The following is a 6,694-nucleotide window of genomic DNA, read 5'->3' as shown; positions in this document are numbered from 1 at the left end:
TTTAAGTTAATTAATTTTGACCAATAAGATAGGTGGATTTTAAACTACCTGCGCTCTAATTGGTTGAATGATGTACGCCATCCAATCAGAGCGCAGATTTTTTAAATCCACCAATCACAGATGCCAAAATTAATTAATTTGAATTGCATTTCCGCTTTTAGATAAAGAATTATAGAAAAAACAAATTTTATAAAAAAAAATCCTCAAAATTTGATGCAGATTTCAAATCTCCCCCTAACTTTAAAATTCCGGAAAACTTATATATCTTACTGTTTACTTTATAAATAATATACCCAGGTAATATTTAGTAAAAAAATGATTCATTATTTAAAGAAAAAACTTCTAAAACCGTGGATAAAATAGTGTAGGTACTCAAAATCTAAACTACATAATTTTATACATACTATTTTTAAAAGCGAAGCTTTTCTTTATTTAGGCATGTTAGAATTGTCCTATCGATTTTAAACTTTGCATGCCGATCTGTAGTAGTTAGGTACGATTTAGTAAGCCTATCTACTTTATAATCGTCACCAGAATATCCGTTTTAAACATGTTCATTTTTAACTAAGTCACGACTAATTTTTCTATGATAAAATAATCCGATTAGCCTGATTTTTAGAATACTGATTCTTAGGACAACAAAGTACAATATGTAGTAAGCGAAGGTTCTCTATAATAAATTTCCAAAAATGTAAGTTTGTCCTTAATTCTTATATTGTATTTATTTATATAGATTTAGTGTATCTATAATAAAAAAAAGCATAAATGTTGTTTTGACAATTTAATTTAATGAAAATAAAAGTTAGTCTCCCCCCAGACTAAAAACTTTAATTGAAAGTAGAAAACTTAACTTACCTTTAATTCTATTTTTCTGTTTGTCTGGCCAAAATATTTTCACTACTTGCTTTATCGAATACTAGCGGCTACGCCCATAGAGGCCACACAAGGGGAACTTGAGAAGGGGAGAGTTGAATTTGATAAACCAATTTTTTATTTTAGATTAAAAAAGAAAAAGTAAAAAAAGTTGATGGGTATGTTTGTTTGTTTTTTTTGGGGGGGGGGAGGAGGGGGTTGACCCCCCTCATTTTTAGTTTTATTTAATTTTTTTTTTGGGAGTATTTTTTTCTAGGGGAGATTTCTCTTGGGAGGATGGTGGTACCCTCCCCTAGAATAGTTAAAAACATTCCTAGAACCTAAGAGAAGCTACCATGTTAAGGAGAACCCAATCGGGTTAGCTGTTAGCGAGATTCTTTGTTACAAAAACACAGACAAATTGACATCCTGTTACTTTATCACACTATCGAATATTCTATTGTTGTGGATGCAGATTTGTTGCTTTTCTGTGATTCCATCCATCGTTATAATTCTATTTCCAATTGAATGAAGGGCGTTATCCTATTAGAAATTGTTCTTTCAATTTTTAAGATATCTTGGGACTAAAAAACTGGTTTTGATCTTTTAATTTTACATTTTTATAACCGCGGAAAGCTGTTTATAATACGTGGCAATAAATAACTATTCCCTTATTTCTAACAGCACGTGGGAGCCAAGAAAAGCTTTGCATCTGTATTTAACCCCAGGGATTCAAGGATAGGTTATGGACGATAATTTACTCTTCCCTCAGAAAACAGTAAAAGTGTCTGACTCTGACGTCAGAAAAAATTAACCAATGAGAAGCCAGTATTCACAATGGTAATATATATAGCGGCCTCTCATTGGTTAATTATTAATTTTTTCCTACGTCATAGTCAGACACTTTTACTGTTTTCTTCCCTCAAAATGTTCCAACTAGAACATTTTTCTTTACAGACCTGTAAAAAGATTATCAGTTCCAATTTTATTTTGAAACAATGTAAATAGGCGCTAAAATCCTTATACTAAAGTAACAGAGTCTGTCTATGTGTACCAAGAATCTCACTAACCACTGAACCGATATGGTTCTCCTTTACAGAGTAGCTTATCATAGCTCATGGGAAGGTTTATAACTATTTTAGGAGAGGGAACAAACAGACTCCTAGAGAAATCATCCCTGAAAAAAAGCTACCTGTAATTGTAATGAAGTTCTGCTAGGCGGCACAACTATAGTGTGCCGAAACCTTTTCATTTTAAAACTACAATTTTAAGTATTTGGTTTGATGATCGACCTCCTTATAGGAAATAGGAAAAAGAATAAGGAAAATTTAAAAATCTTTTAAAATCCTCAAAATGTATTCGAAGAACTTCTAAAACTTCAAGAAACCCTGAGAAATTGGGCTCTTATTTTGGCTAGATAATTCATTGTAATAGGTAAAGATAATTTACCTGTCATTGTCCCCACCCTTCCTGAATTAACTCATAAATCTTACAAAGGATCAACTGAAAATTGATTACCCATTTGTTTTCTAATTTCCGAAGTTGTACTACAGATAACCCAACTATTGCAAAAGCTATTTTCAGCTACATCATCATTAATTTAAAAATAAATAATATGACGACTTATTATACATTCAAAATTTTCATTTTTCAAATTTTTTTTCTCTCTGAAGTTTGAAGCTTTTTTAGCTAGTAGTAAATATTGAGACAGGATGAGGGTGATATGTACAAAATCGGAAACTAAAATTCAGCTGACCTACAAATAGGTTATAAATTTTATCTCTGTGTAGGGGAATGACATTTTCTTTCATGGCCGTTGTCATTAGCTTGCTAGAATTTTTATAAGCCAAGCTTTTCTATAATTCGGGCCTGGATTCTGAGACAACTTTGCACATAAAAACAATTATCAGACCGACAGTTGCGTGTCTACAGGTTGATAAGCTGCTCTTTTTTGTAGCCGATTGGCTAACGGTAAGACTATTCAATTTTATGGTTTATGGATTCCAATCCTATTTTTAGGATTGTATGTTATATTATAGGTCAATTTTTTCGAGCGAGGCTTATGTCATGGTGAATCTCCTCAATTCAAGTCTTTGCCCCTAAATACACCCCTTTGGCTCGAAACACTTTGAAAGATAAGAAATTCGGGACTAAACTAGGAATGTATATAGAGTATACATGGATATTATAACAGAGTACATTAACGTCAATTTAAGTAGCTAACATGGAGTTATTTTATTGGGTAGTTTGTTCATCCAGTAGGACGGGATGGCTGACCCCTGAGGTTGCTAAACTGTGATATTGTTGAATTGTTATGTTCATTTGGCCAACGTTGATAAGTTAATTTGTTAGCTTCGCTGACTTGGTCATGCCAATTTCTTGCTGAAATTTTTCTTTATTAATCCAAACTGAAAAGAAAATAATTCTTTATTAAGAAGCATAGCTCAAAACTTATATACGAAACTGTTTTAGTACCTAAAAAAAATGAAATGACGTCTTGCAATACAAATGACCAATGTTAGGCCAATATTCAGAATAAATTACCAATGACAGGTCAGTACACATTTTTGTAAACACATAGTAGGCCAGTATGACGTCATTTTTATAGAAACTAAAAAAATTATACATACATGCATTAGTTGGGTTTTCGCAACCCAATTGAAACCCAACTTTTGTCCTCCTTATGAAGGGCAATCCAAGTGAAACCCAACTTTTGTAATCCTTATGAAGGCCCACCCTAAAAAGAGGAGGGACCACCCTAGCGCAACTGAGGAGCTGAAAAGTACCGCATGTATGAGTATATACTTATTACTTACTTATAATTCAAATTTTTTTTAAAATTTCAAATGAATCTATATGATTCTTTGTATAAACTCTGACAGACAGATTGAAATACCTTTGAATATATTTATAATGTAGCTTTGCTGATAAAAAATACCTGTAAAGTAAAGTTAAAATATATTCCCTAGCCATTTCATTGCATAAGAATACATTACATAAGGTCATAATTTATGGTTTATATTTTCAAGTATGTAGTACAAACACAAGCCTTGCAGGGGATATATATTCTCAATACAATTTATATTTTACTGTATATATAAATATGCAGTGCAAACATGAATGAAATGAGAGATATATGGCACATAAAGAAAATAACTTATTCATTTAGACTTACTTTAAGATTCAACAAAGATGACAACATCCATAAAAGCGAAGCTCTAAAGTCAGAAGGAAGGACTAACGAACATTAACTCTTGTCGAGTGTCAGATCTGAATTGCTGAACATTAGTTTGTAAATCTAAACAAAATTGTACATTTTGTAAAATTGCGTAAATACAGGTAAAAGGACTTACTTTTATATCTAGGATTTGATTGTAGAGATGCCTTGCATATAATAGTGTACCTTGTTGTCCTAGGAATGACAATTATAAAAATCAGATGAATAGGATAATTAAATAATACAAAAATTAGTTGTCAAAAAGTTAATGTTAGCATGTTTTAGTTGGACTTATAGACTTTCTACTAACGATTATACGGTTGCTACGTTTACTAAATCATACCTAAATTTTATAGGAATTATCGTGCAAAGTTTGAAACCTAATCATACAAAAGCTTTGCTTTTATAAACTATACAATTCGCCTCAATATTGATAGATTTTGGCATAATGTTTTTTTTTCCAGTGATACCATGTCCATGTCCTTACATTACATAGTTGAGTTTAAGATGAAGAATAAAGGGGTAGACCTTCATAAACTTGATGTTAAAGAGTTCTGCAAGAGTGCCTTACTGGGTGCTTTACATTAAAGTGCCTGTTGAGCGCTGAAACCCATCCATTTTGAATTAATTAAATTTGATGGGGAGGTGGTGCTATTTTTTCCCTAAGTATAAGCCCCGCCGGGGACATAGTCCTTCAGGGCTACCACCCAGTACTCAATATAACCCTATGCCATGACATATATGCAACTAGGGACTTTCCGAAAAATGTCTTGCAATCAAAGTTTTTTTTGTCAAAAAAGTGCAATATTTAGCCGTTTGTAAGAGGATTGATATCAGTAGATTTGATATTAAACTCCATGACCTTGAGGATATTTGAATAAGCTGGTATTTTTGTTAACAAAATGTCTGTTTCTGATCAGTCATAAAAGTTAACTCTTTTGGTCAACTAGTGCACACTCTGCATTTCAAATTAGAAAAGTATGTCCTGTGTCCTATTTCTAGAATATAAGGTATGATATTTCTAGAATATAAGGTATAATATTACTAAATTATTAAAGTATGTCCTGTGTCCTATTTCTAGAATATAAGGTATAATATTTCTAAATTATTAAAGTATGTCCTGTGTCCTATTTCTAGAATATAAGGTATAATATTTCAAATTAGAAAAGTATATCCTGTGTCCTATTTCCAGAATATAAGGTATAATATTTCAAATTAGAACAGTATATCCTGTGTCCTATTTCTAGAATATAAGATATATTATTTCAAATTAGAAAAGTATGTCTAGGAATTAATATTTCTGGAATGTAAGGTATAATCTTTCAAATTAGAAAAGTATGTCCTGTGTCCCATTTCTAGAATATAAGGTATAATCTTTCAAATTAGAAAAGTATGTCCTGTGTCCTATTTCTAGAATATAAAGTATAATATTTCTAGAATATAAGGTATAATATTTCAAATTAGAAAAGTATGTCCTGTGTCCTATTTCTAGAATATCAGGTATGATATTTCAAATTAGAAAATTATGTCCTGTGTCCTATTTCTAGAATACAAAGTTTAATATTTCTAGAATATAAGGTATAATATTTCAAAAAAGAAAAGTTTGTCCTGTGTCCTATATCTAGAATATTATGTATAATATTTCAAATTAGAAATTATGCCCTGTGTCCTATTTCTAGAATATAAGGTATAATATTTCAAATTAGAAATTATGCCCTGTGTCCTATTTCTAGAATATAAGGTATAATATTTCTCGAATATAAGGAATGATATTTTCAGAATGTATGTTATAATATTTCTTGAGAAAAATAAAATGTAACTTTAGAATATATGTTTTAATATTTCTAGAATCTTGTTCGACTCCTTCCCCCCCCCCCCCCAGGAGTTATTTAGTGGCGTAGCCGCTAGTATATAAATATAAAAATATAGCCTCCTACACTTAGACTCCTAGGCTAGCGTAAATTTTTTACAGGATTTGGGCCATTATTTTTTTTTTAAAAATAGGATAACTATATTCCTGTTAGGTATGCTGGCCCTCGTCACAGGCTAATCTTAAGTACAACACTTTATATACCAACTAACTTTCCATACTAATAATAGATATACCATTTTAGATCTATTGTTTCAAATACTATTATGATTTTAGGACCCCTCCCCACCTCCTTTTCTCTTTTTATTCATAAATAGTTTTTCTTGGTGGCTTTTAATAGTGAAGCTACGTCTCTAGGGGCACTTTAGGGAAGTAGGTTGAGGGGGGTTAGTCTCCTCTGCCTTAACTTTTCTTTAAAAGCGAATATTTTCTATAAATAGGGTAGGTCCGAACGCCCGTCTGTATGTTCTTAAACAGTATTCTGTATCTAAGAAGTTTTGCAACAAGTTTATGTATAATTTGTCAAAGCTTATATATTTATATTTTTTAAATTCAGTTCTGACACTCTATAAGAGTTAATGTTCGTCTGTCATAATGATTCAGAGCTGTTATGGATGTTGTCATCCTTGTTTTTTTCTTTTTTTTTGGGAGGGGGGGGTGTTTCCAGGAATGATTCCTCTTGGAAGGTTGGAGGTACCGCGTACCCTCTGCCAAATAGTTAAAAGCCTGGATTCATAAGAAGTAAAGTAGAACCA

The 6,694-nt window shown here is 31.6% G+C and overlaps 1 protein-coding gene across 4 annotated transcripts in view; it reads left to right on the top strand.

Moving 5' to 3' along the window:
- LOC145304928 (uncharacterized) overlaps positions 1-6,694 on the top strand; it is a 139,127-nt gene that overhangs the window by 10,670 nt on the left and 121,763 nt on the right. The gene's annotated exons all lie outside the window — the stretch shown is intronic.

The sequence above is a fragment of the Acartia tonsa genome, chromosome 2 (assembly GCF_053477335.1).
Source record: "Acartia tonsa isolate MP-2025a chromosome 2, ASM5347733v1, whole genome shotgun sequence".
NCBI lineage: Eukaryota > Metazoa > Arthropoda > Copepoda > Calanoida > Acartiidae > Acartia > Acartia tonsa.
The sequence above is the reverse complement of the archived record's forward strand: the minus strand, read 5'-3'. Positions and strand labels throughout refer to the sequence as shown.